The 16,533-nt window shown below is 57.1% G+C and overlaps 1 protein-coding gene across 6 annotated transcripts in view; it reads right to left on the bottom strand.

The window, feature by feature from the left end:
* LOC142504024 (pre-B-cell leukemia transcription factor 1) overlaps nt 1-16,533 on the bottom strand; it is a 174,822-nt gene that overhangs the window by 66,427 nt on the left and 91,862 nt on the right. The window lies entirely within an intron of this gene.

Genomic DNA, 16,533 nt, shown 5'->3' with positions numbered 1-16,533 from the left:
CCACCCGTCACACCTCCCACACCACACCCACCCGTCACACCTCCCACACCACGCCACCTCCCACACCACGCCCACCCATCACACCTCCCACACCACGCCACCCGTCACACCTCCCACACCACGCCCAACCGTCACACCTCCCACACCACACCCACCCGTCACACCTCCCACACCACACCACCCGTCACACCTCCCACACCACACCCACCGTCACACCTCCCACACCACACCCACCCGTCACACCTCCCACACCCGTCACACCTCCCACACCACGACACCCGTCACACCTCCCACACCACACCCACCGGTCACACCTCCCTCACCACGACCACCCGTCACACCTCCTACACCCGTCACACCTCCCACACCACGCCCACCCGTCACACCTCCCACACCACGCCCACCCGTCACACCTCCCACACCACGCCCACCCGTCACACCTCCCACACCCGTCACACCTCCCACACCACGCCCACCCGTCACACCACCCACGCCACCCGTCACACCTCCCACACCACACCCACCGTCACACCTCCCACACCACACCACCCGTCACACCTCCCACACCACGCCCACCCGTCACACCACCCACACCACGCCCACCCGTCACACCTCCCACACCACACCCACCCGTCACACCTCCCACACCACGCCACCTCCCACACCACGCCCACCCGTCACACCTCCCACACCACGCCACCCGTCACACCTCCCACACCACGCCCAACCGTCACACCTCCCACACCACACCCACCCGTCACACCTCCCACACCACACCCACCCGTCACACCTCTCTCACCATGACCACCCGTCACACCTCCCACACCCGTCACACCTCCCACACCACGCCCACCCGTCACACCTCCCACACCACGCCCACCCATCACACCTCCCACACCACACCCACCCGTCACACCTCCCACACCACGCCCACCCGTCACACCTCCCACACCCGTCACACCTCCCACACCACGCCCACCCGTCACACCTCCCACACCACGCCCAACCGTCACACCTCCCACACCACGACACCCGTCACACCTCCCACACCACACCCACCCGTCACACCTCTCTCACCATGACCACCCGTCACACCTCCCACACCCGTCACACCTCCCACACCACGCCCACCCGTCACACCTCCCACACCACGCCCACCCGTCACACCTCCCACACCACACCCACCCGTCACACCTCCCACACCACGCCCACCCGTCACACCTCCCACACCCGTCACACCTCCCACACCACGCCCACCCGTCACACCTCCCACACCACGCCACCCATCACACCTCCCACACCAGGCCACCCATCACACCTCCCACACCACGCCCACCCGTCACACCACCCACACCACCCGTCACACCTCCCACACCACGCCACCCGTCACACCTCCCACACCACACCCACCCGTCACACCTCCCACACCACACCACCCGTCACACCTCCCACACCACACCACCTGTCACACCTCCCACACCACGCCCACCCGTCACACCTCCCACATCACGTCCACCCGTCACACCTCCCACACCACACCCACCCGTCACACCTCCCACACCACACCACCCGTCACACCTCCCACACCACCCGTCACACCTCCCACACCACACCACCCATCACACCTCCCACACCACGCCCACCCGTCACACCTCCCACACCACGCCACTCGTCACACCTCCCACACCACACCCACCCGTCACACCTCCCACACCACACCACCCGTCACACCTCCCACACCACACCACCCGTCACACCTCCCACACCACGCCAACCCGTCACACCTCCCACACCACGCCCACCCGTCACACCTCCCACACCACACCCACCCGTCACACCTTCCACACCACACCCACCCGTCACACCTCCCACACCACGCCCACCCGTCACACCTCCCACACCACGCCACCCGTCACACCTCCCACACCACGCCCACCCGTCACACCTCCCACACCACGCCCACCCGTCACACCTCCCACACCACCCGTCACACCTCCCACACCACGCCTTCCCATCACACCTCCCACACCACACCCACCCGTCACACCTCCCACACCACACCCACCCGTCACACCTCCCACACCACACACCCGTCACACCTCCCACACCCTACCCACCTCACCTTTCATACACTACCAACTCCACTTCCTACCCCACACCCACTCATCACCCCTCCCACCCGTCACACCTCTAACACACTACCCACCTCACCTCCCACACCCTACCACCTCACTTCCCACCCCACACCTATCCATCACCCCTCCCACCCATCACACCTCACCTCCCACACCCTACCACTTCACTTCCCACACCACACCAAGCCATCACCCCTCGCACCCATCACACCTCACACACCCTACCCACCCCACACCTACCCATCACCCCTCCCACCCAACCCACGCCTTCCCATCACCCCTCCCATTTCGCACACCGCACACCAGGCAATGTGCCTTGCCCACCAATCACACCTCGCAAACTCGGCCACACCCTTCACACCCCAGCCAGTCAGGACACACCCATCGAATGACACTACTGGAGCTAAAATCCTGATTCAGCCAGAGAGGTGTTGGACTAAATCATTGTGCAGCCTTTGGTGTGAGAGGGAGCAGCAGGAAGACTTTCCCACCCCCCCTTACACACACCAGTGATACACCCAGATAGGCTCCCCACATAGACACGTCAGACATTTATAACCGCACCCACGCTGACCACTAACCGCACCCACGCTGACCACTAATCGCATCCACACTAACCACTAACCGCATCCACACTAACCACTAACCGCACCCACACTAACCACTAACCGTACCCACGCTGACCACTAACCGTACCCACGCTGACCACTAACCGTACCCACGCTGACCACTAACCGTACCCACACTAACCACTAACCACACCCACGCTGATCACTAACCGCACCCACGCTGATCACTAACCGCACCCACGCTGATCACTAACTGCACCCACAGTAACCACTAACCGCACCCACGCTGACCACTAATGTAACCATGCTGACCACTAACTGGGCAAATGCTGACCGCTAACCCTGACCACGCTAACCGTTAACCGTAACCACGCTGACCACTAACCGTACCCACCTTGATCACTAACTGTATCCACGCTGACCACTAACCGCACCCACGCCAACCACTAACCGCACCCACGCTAACCACTAACCGCACCCACGCTGACCACTAACCGCACCCACGCTGACCGCTAACCGCACCCACGCTGACCGCTAACCGCACCTACGCCAACCACTAACCGCACCCACGCTAACCACTAACCGCACCCACGCCAACCACTAACCGCACCCACGCCAACCACTAACCGCACCCACGCTAACCACTAACCGCACCCACGCCAACCACTAACCGCACCCACGCTAACCACTAACCGCACCCACGCTGACCGCTAACCGCACCTACGCTGACCGCTAACCGCACCTACGCTAATCACTAACCGTACCCATGCTGACCACTAACCGTACCTACACTAACCACTAGCGAGGGTAACCGCACCCACGCTGACCACTAACCGTACCTACACTAACCACTAGCGAGGGTAACCGCACCCACGCTGACCACTAACCGCACCCACGCTGACCACTAACCACACCCACGCTGACCACTAACCGCATCCACGCTGACCACTAACCGCAACCACGCTGACCACTAACCGCACCCACGCTGACCCCTAACCGCACCCACGCTGACCGCTAACCGCACCCACGCTGACCACTAAACATACTCGTGCTGAGCACTAACCGTACCCACACTGACCACTAACTGTACCCACACTAACCACTAACCGTACCCACACTGACCACTAACTGTACCCACGCTGACCACTAACCGTACCCACACTGACCACTAACCGTACCCACACTAACCACTAACTGTACCCACACTAACCACTAACCGTACCCACACTGACCACTAACTGTACCCACACTAACCACTAACCGTACCCACGCTGACAACTAACCACAGCCACGCTAACCGCTAAACGCACCCACACTGACCACTAAATGTACCCACGTTGACCACTAACTTTACCCACACTGACCACTAACCGTACCCACACTGACCACTAACCGTACCCACACTGACCACTAACCGTACCCACACTGACCACTAACCGTACCCACACTGACCACTAACCGTACCCACACTGACCACTAACTGTACCCACACTGACCACTAACTGTACCCACACTAACCACTAACTGTACCCACACTAACCACTAACCGTACCCACACTGACAACTAACCACAGCCACGCTAACCGCTAAACGCACCCACGCTGACCACTAACCGTACCCACGCTGACCACTAACCACACCCACGCTGATCACTAACCGCACCCACGCTGATCACTAACTGCACCCACAGTAACCACTAACCGCACCCACGCTGACCACTAATGTAACCATGCTGACCACTAACTGGGCAAATGCTGACCGCTAACCCTGCCCACGCTAACCGTTAACCGTAACCACGCTGACCACTAACCGCACCCACGCCAACCACTAACCGCACCCACGCTAACCACTAACCGCACCCACGCTGACCACTAACCGCACCCACGCTGACCGCTAACCGCACCCACGCTGACCGCTAACCGCACCTACGCTGACCGCTAACCGCACCTACGCTGACCGCTAACCGTACCCACGCTGACCACTAACCGTACCTACACTAACCACTAACCGCTCCCACGCTGACCACTAACCGTACCCACGCTGACCACTAACCGTACCTACACTAACCACTAGCAAGGGTAACCGCACCCACGCTGACCACTAACCGCACCCACGCTGACCACTAACCACACCCACGCTGACCACTAACCGCATCCACGCTGACCACTAACCGCACCCACGCTGACCCCTAACCGCACCCACGCTGACCGCTAACCGCACCCACGCTGACCACTAACCCTACCCACGTTAACCACTAAACATACTCGTGCTGAGCACTAACCGTACCCACACTAACCACTAACCGTACCCACACTGACCACTAACTGTACCCACACTAACCACTAACCGTACCCACACTGACCACTAACTGTACCAACGCTGACCACTAACCGTACCCACACTGACCACTAACCGTACCCACACTGACCACTAACTGTACCCACACTAACCACTAACCGTACCCACACTGACCACTAACTGTACCCACACTAACCACTAACCGTACCCACGCTGACAACTAACCACAGCCACGCTAACCGCTAAACGCACCCACACTGACCACTAAATGTACCCACGTTGACCACTAACTTTACCCACACCGACCACTAACCGTACCCACACTGACCACTAACCGTACCCACACTGACCACTAACCGTACCCACACTGACCACTAACCACTAACTGTACCCACACTAACCACTAACCGTACCCACACTGACAACTAACCACAGCCACGCTAACCGCTAAACGCACCCACACTGACCACTAAATGTACCCACACTGACCACTAACTGTTCCCACGCTGACCGGACGTGCGCTTGGTGAATCTGCTCCTATATCTATAGGGTTTGTGATGTGTTACAGTTTAACCAATTGAATCCGAAAAAGTGAACCCCATCTCACACACACGCACACACACGCGCACACGCGCACACACGCACACACGCACACGCACACACACACGCCCTGTGTCAGGGTCCTCCAATCTCTGGTCCTTGTCTTTCGAGCGGAGAGCTGCGACCAGCTGTCCATCCAAACCATAAACACCAGAAAGTGTACCCTACACGCGTGTACCAAACATGCACGCGTGTACCAAACATGCACGCGTGTACCAAACATGCACGCGTGTACCAAACATGCACGCGTGTACCAAACATGCACGCGTGTACCAAACATGCACGCGTGTACCAAACATGCACGCGTGTACCAAACATGCACGCGTGTACCAAACATGCACGCGTGTACCAAACATGCACGCGTGTACCAAACATGCACGCGTGTACCAAACATGCACGCATGCACGCGTGCACCAAACATGCACGCGTGTACCAAACATGCACGCGTGTACCAAACATGCACGCGTGCACCAAACATGCACAGTATAGGGCAGAGCTGTGAGAAGCCGCGGTGAGTAATATGACTTCACACCATCTTCCCAGCGTAGACCTGCCACCATGCAGCAGGAGATGGGACGGGGAACGCGCCCGCGGGTGACAGGCACCGTATGCTTTGCCCCGGCGAGTGCTGCTGCCCCTTTAATACCATGTGTCTTGTTAGCAGAGGTAGGCAGCTCCCTGGCATTTGAGTGGGGGCACAGAGGGAAGCCTCCTTGTCACCAGTCACCGCACACGACATGTCGAGGTGACAGCGAAGTGACACTGCGTGTCCCAGCTGCCTGAGCCGTGCCCCCTGCCTCTGCATGGCACGCCGTGCCCGGTCTGTGCGCGCGTGTGGCAGCTCTCACAAGGCTACGCACTTTTGACTGGCGTTGAGTTTATGTGAAAGTAATTAACAGTAATTAATCCTTAATTACAGTAATTAGCCGAGTCGCAGTAAATTAAGCCACATCTGGAGCAGATGAGGGCTTCCGAATGGGATGGTCTGGGGGAGGGGGAGGACGCAGGGTCCATCTGACAGCGTGTAACGAGAGGACCTGTTGCCGCGACGCGGATCCCATCCCGCCTGTGGTTGTGTATTTGGGGGAGAATTCAAGGCGCAGCAAAATAATAATAATATTTTTACATGTGGGGTCTGCAGAGCTCGGCGGGGAACAAGCAGCGCAGCCTGGGGGGGCTTACACTCTAATTGGCCGAGGGAGTAGAGGGAATGATACCTGTTATTGGACCAACAAGTAGTTGAAATGTTAGCAGCTTTCCGCCATCCCAGGGTCCTCCCTCGGGTGCCCACCCTTCTTTGTCCAAGTCTACAAGGAGCCGACGCTGGGATTGGAACTGGATGTTCCCACGTTAAAGGCTCCCCGAGCCAGAACTCGATAGATTGGTCAGGAGAAACACTAGGGAATCGGGTGCGAAGTTCAGCGCTAACCTCACTGTCAGGCTCGCGGTGTTAGAAGAGGCAGAGATTATATGAGTCACATTCGCCAAGCGCCGGCGCGGGCTGCAGCACCAGGTCCAGTGTTAGTTCTCATTTTACTCGAAGGGGAGTTAACATCGGATCCGTGCTAACCTGGACAAGTCTCCCCGACTTACAGCCCCCCACAGCTAAAGCTGGGAGGACAAAGCCGTCTGTAAGGGGACACACTCGGGATACGAGTGACAGCTGGCTGAAGTGACAGGCTCGGGATACGAGTGACAGCTGGCTGAAGTGACAGGCTCGGGATACGAGTGACAGCTGGCTGAAGTGACAGGCTCGGGATACGAGTGACAGCTGGCTGAAGTGACAGGCTCGGGATACGAGTGACAGCTGGCTGAAGTGACAGGCTCAGGATACGAGTGACAGCTGGCTGAAGTGACAGGCTCGGGATACGAGTGACAGCTGGCTGAAGTGACAGGCTCAGGATACGAGTGACAGCTGGCTGAAGTGACAGGCTCGGGATACGAGTGACAGCTGATTGTAGTGACAGGCTCGGGATACGAGTGACAGTTGGCTGAAGTGACAGGCTCGGGATACGAGTGACAGCTGGCTGAAGTGACAGGCTCGGAATACGAGTGACTGCTGGCTGAAGTGACAGGCTCGGGATACGAGTGACAGCTGGCTGAAGTGACAGGCTCGGGATACGAGTGACAGCTGGCTGAAGTGACAGGCTCAGGATACGAGTGACAGCTGGCTGAAGTGACAGGCTCGGGATACGAGTGACAGCTGATTGTAGTGACAGGCTCGGGATACGAGTGACAGTTGGCTGAAGTGACAGGCTCGGGATACGAGTGACAGCTGGCTGAAGTGACAGGCTCGGAATACGAGTGACTGCTGGCTGAAGTGACAGGCTCGGGATACGAGTGACAGCTGGCTGAAGTGACAGGCTCGGGATACGAGTGACAGCTGGCTGAAGTGACAGGCTCGGGATACGAGTGACAGCTGGCTGAAGTGACAGGCTCAGGATACGAGTGACAGCTGGCTGAAGTGACAGGCTCGGGATACGAGTGACAGCTGATTGTAGTGACAGGCTCGGGATACGAGTGACAGTTGGCTGAAGTGACAGGCTCGGGATACGAGTGACAGCTGGCTGAAGTGACAGGCTCGGAATACGAGTGACAGCTGGCTGAAGTGACAGGCTCGGGATACGAGTGACAGCTGGCTGAAGTGACAGGCTCGGGATACGAGTGACAGCTGGCTGAAGTGACAGGCTCGGGATACGAGTGGCAGCTGGCTGAAGTGACAGGCTCGGGATACGAGTGACAGCTGATTGTAGTGACAGGTTCCCGACACATTGGGAAGGCAGCTTCATTCGCTGGGAAGTAACAGACTGCCTTCTCAAGGGGGGATACCTCCCTTCCCACCGCCCGAGACTGCCCTTCCCACCACCCGAGACTGCCCTTCCCACCGCCCGAGACTGCCCTTCCCACCGCCCGAGACTGCCCTTCCCACCGCCCGAGACTGCCCTTCCCACCGCCCGAGACTGCCCTTCCCACCACCGACCGAGACTGCCCTTCCCCCCGCCCGAGACTGCCCTTCCCACCACCAACCGAGACTGCCCTTCCCACCACCGACCGAGACTGCCCTTCCCACCACCGACCGAGACTGCCCTTCCCCCCGCCCGAGACTGCCCTTCCCACCACCGACCGAGACTGCCCTTCCCACCACCGACCGAGACTGCCCTTCCCCCCGCCCGAGACTGCCCTTCCCACCACCGACCGAGACTGCCCTTCCCACCACCGACCGAGACTGCCCTTCCCACCACCGACCGAGACTGCCCTTCCCACCACCGACCGAGACTGCCCTTCCCACCACCGACTGAGACTGCCCTTCCCACCACCGACCGAGACTGCCCTTCCCACCACCGACCGAGACTGCCCTTCCCACCACCGACCGAGACTGCCCTTCCCACCACCGACCGAGACTGCCCTTCCCACCACCGACCGAGACTGCCCTTCCCACCACCGACCGAGACTGCCCTTCCCACCACCGACCGAGACTGCCCTTCCCACCACCGACCGAGACTGCCCTTCCCACCACCGACCGAGACTGCCCTTCCCACCACCGACCGAGACTGCCCTTCCCACCACCGACCGAGACTGCCCTTCCCACCACCGACCGAGACTGCCCTTCCCACCACCGACCGAGACTGCCCTTCCCACCACCGACCGAGACTGCCCTTCCCACCACCGACCGAGACTGCCCTTCCCACCACCGACCGAGACTGCCCTTCCCACCACCGACCGAGACTGCCCTTCCCACCACCGACCGAGACTGCCCTTCCCACCACCGACCGAGACTGCCCTTCCCACCGACCGAGACTGCCCTTCCCACCGCCTGAGACTGCCCTTCCCACCGCCCGAGACTGCCCTTCCCACCGCCCGAGACTGCCCTTCCCACCGCCCGAGACTGCCCTTCCCACCGCCTGAGACTGCCCTTCCCACCGCCCGAGACAGCTCTTCCCACCGACCGAGACTGCCCTTCCCACCGCCCTTCCGCCCAAGAGAGCCTGCCCATCCCACCACCCGAGACTGCCCTTCCCCCCGCCCGAGACTGCCCTTCCCACCACCGACCGAGACTGCCCTTCCCACCACCGACCGAGACTGCCCTTCCCACCACCGACCGAGACTGCCCTTCCCACCACCGACCGAGACTGCCCTTCCCACCACCGACCGAGACTGCCCTTCCCACCACCGACCGAGACTGCCCTTCCCACTGACCGAGACTGCCCTTCCCACCGCCCGAGACTGCCCTTCCCAGCGCCCGAGACTGCCCTTCCCACCGCCCGAGACTGCCCTTCCCACCGCCCGAGACTGCCCTTACCACCGCCCGAGACTGCCCTTCCCACCGCCCGAGACTGCCCTTCCCACCGCCCGAGACTGCCCTTCCCACCGCCCGAGACTGCCCTTCCCACCGCCCGAGACTGCCCTTCCCACCGCCCGAGACTGCCCTTCCCACCAAGAGAGAGACTGCCCTTCTGACCAAGAGGGAGACTGCCCTTTCCACCGAGAGGGACGCGGGCCTCCCGCTAAGGGGGGCAAGAAGGGGACTGCCCCAATAGTATACACGGACATCACAGGGGGTTCCGAGCCGGAGGGATGTGAAAGTCTCTCCCATAGAGTCTGTGGGAGCAAAGCTGGCCTGTGCCCTCTCACCCCCAGGCCCCCCCTCCCCGTGAGGACGTGCCCACCCCCGCCCTCCCCACCCCTCCCTCCCCAAACCCGCGGGACGCATTTCTAAAGCTGGGAAAAAAATAAGAGAAAGGCTCTCCCCTCATCTGGACTGTTCGAATTAATTACACACTTTAATGACATGAATTATTAATTTGATTCTGACTCTGCAGCTTGTGATTATCCGGCGCTGCCGACTACACAATTCCAGCTTCATTAAAACATCACCAGCTGCCTCCCAGACCGGCATTAAATAGTGAGAGCAATAATCAGATTATCTCCCTGGCAGAGAGCAGCGGCACAGGCCTCAATAACACAATATGCTCGTATTACCGGGATTTATCTCCTGCGCGGCGTGAGCGCGGGGCGCTGCGTCCAACACAACAACACGCGAGCTGCTCCGCCGGGGCCCGCAGAGCTTACAATCTCATTTCCTGCTGAGGATATACTCTCCCCCCGCCGCGGGGCAGTGGATACATGGCACTGCCGCCCTGGGGTGGTGTGTGACATCACTAAATAGAAAAATACTTAAAGCAGACAGAGGAAAAGCAAACACAAATCCCACTATGTGGGCACATTCACGCCTCAGAGAGGTCGGTGACCCTGTCCTTCCGCATTATCTCTTAGCAAACAGTGCTTCCCCTGCAGCCAGGGATTCTGGGTAATGACATGGAAATCAGCAGTGTCACCTTTTGCTCCAAACACATTATAACATGGGACCCCTATAAGCCTGTCGCATTACACAGGTTTTCCAGCACAGCCTGGGTTACAGAAGTGCAGAGCCGGTATGCCTACTCACAGACAGCTTCTTTGACCGTTTGAGTATCATCAGCTGGATATCCTGGCGTTGCAATGTGAAGTTGGAATAATTCTCAACCACACATTATATAAGTGACAAAGACCCTCCACCGTGCCGCAAATACACGTATGACATGTGAGCACATTCACACGTCTCAGACACGGCTGCAACCCTGCCCTTCCCCATTATCTCTTCGCATACTGTGATTCTACTGCCGCCAGGAATTCTGGGTAATAACATGCAAATGAGCACACCAGGAGGAACCAGAAGTAGAAAGGTGCATGTGGACATTAAACAGGTGTGAGGGTTTATCGTGGGCAGGTGCAAGGCCTAAATCTCCCGTGTGCTAAGGAGAGGCATCTGACAAAGAGACTGGCACAGGAGAGGGAAAGCTCAGGGCATCTATGGCGGCCCCTCCGCACGCCGGGTGTGAACCGCGTGCACAAGTGGGTCGAATGTACCGAATGAAAGTAATCAAATCCCTCATCAAACCTCTGAAATCTCATTCCCTGGCCCTCCCCAGCCCCATCTCCCAGGTCAAAGGCCAGCGCTTCCTACAGCGTGTGCCTGGAAACCCATCAATATGCTAATATCTGCGCTCGGTCACTGCCGAGACCAGGAGAAGCCCAGACTGACAGATGTCACGGGGCACGCCACACAGCCGTGACCTTGTATCTGCCGCCGTGGTGCCCTGTGCCAATCGGCGAGATGATACCGCCGCCGCGTATTAATGTAATCTGCCCTGGGGCAAAGAGCTCACACTCTAACTGGAAGCAGGAGTCCAAGGTGAATGTCACCTTTTGCACCCCCCGTGAGTGTATATAGTCTCCCGTATGACACGCCATGAGTGTATATAGTCTCCCGTGTGACATGCTGTGAGTGTATATAGTCTCCCGTGTGACACGCTGTGAGAGTATATAGTCTCCCGTGTGACACGCTGTGAGAGTATATAGTCTCCCGTGTGACACGCTGTGAGTGTATATAGTCTCCCGTGTGACACGCTGTTAGAGTATATAGTCTCCCGTGTGACACGCTGTGAGTGTATATAGTCTCCCGTGTGACACGCTGTGAGTGTATATAGTCTCCCGTGTGACACGCTGTGTGTATATAGTCTCCCGTGTGACACGCTGTGAGTGTATATAGTCTCCCGTGTGACACGCTGTGAGTGTATATAGTCTCCCGTGTGACACGCTGTGAGTGTATATAGTCTCCCGTGTGACACGCTGTGAGTGTATATAGTCTCCCGTGTGACACGCTGTGAGTGTATATAGTCTCCCGTGTGACACGCTGTGAGTGTATATAGTCTCCCGTGTGACACGCTGTGAGTGTATATAGTCTCCCGTGTGACACGCTGTGAGTGTATATAGTCTCCCGTGTGACACGCTGTGAGTGTATATAGTCTCCCGTGTGACACGCTGTGAGTGTATATAGTCTCCCGTGTGACACGCTGTGAGAGTATATAGTCTCCCGTGTGACACGCTGTGAGAGTATATAGTCTCACGTGTGACACGCTGTGAGTGTATATAGTCTCCCGTGTGACACGCTGTGAGTGTATATAGTCTCCCGTGTGACACGCTGAGTGTATATAGTCTCCCGTGTGACACGCTGTGAGTGTATATAGTCTCCCGTGTGACACGCTGTGAGTGTATATAGTCTCCCGTGTGACACGCTGTGAGTGTATATAGTCTCCCGTGTGACACGCTGTGAGTGTATATAGTCTCCCGTGTGACACGCTGTGAGTGTATATAGTCTCCCGTGTGACACGCTGTGAGTGTATATAGTCTCCCGTGTGACACGCTGTGAGTGTATATAGTCTCCCGTGTGACACGCTGTGAGTGTATATAGTCTCCCGTGTGACACGCTGTGAGTGTATATAGTCTCCCGTGTGACACGCTGTGAGTGTATATAGTCTCCCGTGTGACAAGCTGTGAGTGTATATAGTCTCCCGTGTGACACGCTGTGAGTGTATATAGTCTCCCGTGTGACACGCTGTGAGTGTATATAGTCTCCCGTGTGACACGCTGTGAGAGTATATAGTCTCCCGTGTGACACGCTGTGAGAGTATATAGTCTCCCGTGTGACACGCTGTGAGAGTATATAGTCTCCCGTGTGACACGCTGTGAGTGTATATAGTCTCCCGTGTGACACGCTGTGAGTGTATATAGTCTCCCGTGTGACACGCTGTGAGTGTATATAGTCTCCCGTGTGACACGCTGTGAGTGTATATAGTCTCCCGTGTGACACGCTGTGAGTGTATATAGTCTCCCGTGTGACACGCTGTGAGTGTATATAGTCTCCCGTGTGACACGCTGTGAGAGTATATAGTCTCCCGTGTGACACGCTGTGAGAGTATATAGTCTCCCGTGTGACACGCTGTGAGAGTATATAGTCTCCCGTGTGACACGCTGTGAGAGTATATAGTCTCCCGTGTGACACGCTGTGAGAGTATATAGTCTCCCGTGTGACACGCTGTGAGTGTATATAGTCTCCCGTGTGACACGCTGTGAGTGTATAAAGTCTCCCGTGTGACACGCTGTGAGAGTATATAGTCTCCCGTGTGACACGCTGTGAGTGGCAGCGCTGTGACGCCGCGGGGGGCGGTGTCCCGTCCTCGGAGTGCGCGGGACACACGGTGAGGAAATCAGCCAGCCCTTTAATCCCCGTCTGAAGGTACGAGCTTAATTACAACAGGAGAGGAGGCATCGCAGGGTGGGGGCGTTACTGAGACAACAATGGCTGATTAGAACGAGCCGTGGAAAGGTCAGTGTGGCCTCCTGTAACCGGACCCCCAGGGAGGCTGCTCGCTCTCACTGTATACACACGTGTCACGTGAGCGGTTCAGCCAATGAGGGCGAACCAGCCTGGTGACATCACGGCCACGCCCCCCGCCCATCAGAGCACCCGGGCGGCACCACGCTCCCCGGCACGCGGCACCACGCTCGCCGGCGCGCGGCACCACGCTCCACCACGCTCCCCGGCGCGCAGCCACTATAATCAACGCCTAAGGCTCGTTCAGTTCAATCCTTTGGTCAAAACATTTGAAGCCGGAAAAGCACGTCTGATGTGCACTGCTGGGACCGTGCGACTGGTACCCAAAGTGCAGAGCCACTGGCACCATTCAGAGGCAGGCGTGAAATGGTTCCGGCGTCAAGTTGCCGTCAACTATGGTGGCCCCAATGGAGACAAAAGAGTTCATTGTGCGCTCACAATACAGCACAATCACGGCTGGTAATAATGACGCATTAAGAGCAGTTGTTCTTAAGTGTCTCCAGAGTGGGATTTACACACATGCAAACTACACACAAAACTTAATTACTTACTAATTTTAATTGCTCATTTCAAGTGAAAATAATTAGTTGGCAACTGCAGGCAATCATTAGCAGAGCAGAATAAATCTCTCCGTGAATACCCCGCCTGAGAAGGAGCTAATTGGGGCCGGGGATATGGGCACCATTTATAAAGATACCGAAAAGTGCTCCAGTAATGTGTATATACCTCTCCACGCCCGAGTAATGCGTATATACCTCTCCACGCCCGAGTAATGCGTATATACCTCTCCACGCCCGAGTAATGCGTATATACCTCTCCACGCCCGAGTAATGCGTATATACCTCTCCACGCCCCAGTAATGCGTATATACCTCTCCACGCCCGAGTAATGCGTATATACCTCTCCACGCCCCAGTAATGCGTATATACCTCTCCACGCCCGAGTAATGCGTATATACCTCTCCACGCCCGAGTAATGCGTATATACCTCTCCACGCCCGAGTAATGCGTATATACCTCTCCACGCCCGAGTAATGCGTATATACCTCTCCACGCCCGAGTAATGCGTATATACCTCTCCACGCCCGAGTAATGCGTATATACCTCTCCACGCCCGAGTAATGCGTATATACCTCTCCACGCCCGAGTAATGCGTATATACCTCTCCACGCCCGAGTAATGCGTATATACCTCTCCACGCCCGAGTAATGCGTATATACCTCTCCACGCCCGAGTAATGCGTATATACCTCTCCACGCCCGAGTAATGCGTATATACCTCTCCACGCCCGAGTAATGCGTATATACCTCTCCACGCCCGAGTAATGCGTATATACCTCTCCACGCCCGAGTAATGCGTATATACCTCTCCACGCCCGAGTAATGCGTATATACCTCTCCACGCCCGAGTAATGCGTATATACCTCTCCACGCCCGAGTAATGCGTATATACCTCTCCACGCCCGAGTAATGCGTATATACCTCTCCACGCCCGAGTAATGCGTATATACCTCTCCACGCCCGAGTAATGCGTATATACCTCTCCACGCCCGAGTAATGCGTATATACCTCTCCACGCCCGAGTAATGCGTATATACCTCTCCACGCCCGAGTAATGCGTATATACCTCTCCACGCCCGAGTAATGCGTATATACCTCTCCACGCCCGAGTAATGCGTATATACCTCTCCACGCCCGAGTAATGCGTATATACCTCTCCACGCCCGAGTAATGCGTATATACCTCTCCACGCCCGAGTAATGCGTATATACCTCTCCACGCCCGAGTAATGCGTATATACCTCTCCACGCCCGAGTAATGCGTATATACCTCTCCACGCCCGAGTAATGCGTATATACCTCTCCACGCCCGAGTAATGCGTATATACCTCTCCACGCCCGAGTAATGCGTATATACCTCTCCACGCCCCAGTAATGCGTATATACCTCTCCACGCCCCAGTAATGCGTATATACCTCTCCACGCCCCAGTAATGCGTATATACCTCTCCACGCCCGAGTAATGCGTATATACCTCTCCACGCCCGAGTAATGCGTATATACCTCTCCACGCCCGAGTAATGCGTATATACCTCTCCACGCCCGAGTAATGCGTATATACCTCTCCACGCCCCAGTAATGCGTATATACCTCTCCACGCCCCAGTAATGCGTATATACCTCTCCACGCCCGAGTAATGCGTATATACCTCTCCACGCTCCAGTAATGCGTATATACCTCTCCACGCCCGAGTAATGCGTATATACCTCTCCACGCCCGAGTAATGCGTATATACCTCTCCACGCCCGAGTAATGCGTATATACCTCTCCACGCCCGAGTAATGCGTATATACCTCTCCACGCCCGAGTAATGCGTATATACCTCTCCACGCCCGAGTAATGCGTATATACCTCTCCACGCCCGAGTAATGCGTATATACCTCTCCACGCCCGAGTAATGCGTATATACCTCTCCACGCCCGAGTAATGCGTATATACCTCTCCACGCCCGAGTAATGCGTATATACCTCTCCACGCCCGAGTAATGCGTATATACCTCTCCACGCCCGAGTAATGCGTATATACCTCTCCACGCCCGAGTAATGCGTATATACCTCTCCACGCCCGAGTAATGCGTATATACCTCTCCACGCCCGAGTAATGCGTATATACCTCTCCACGCCCGAGTAATGCGTATATACCTCTCCACGCCCGAGTAA

Source organism: Ascaphus truei, chromosome 10, assembly GCF_040206685.1.
Source record: "Ascaphus truei isolate aAscTru1 chromosome 10, aAscTru1.hap1, whole genome shotgun sequence".
Classification (NCBI taxonomy): domain Eukaryota; kingdom Metazoa; phylum Chordata; class Amphibia; order Anura; family Ascaphidae; genus Ascaphus; species Ascaphus truei.
Note: the sequence above shows the minus strand (reverse complement) of the source record. Positions and strands in the feature narration are given on the sequence as shown.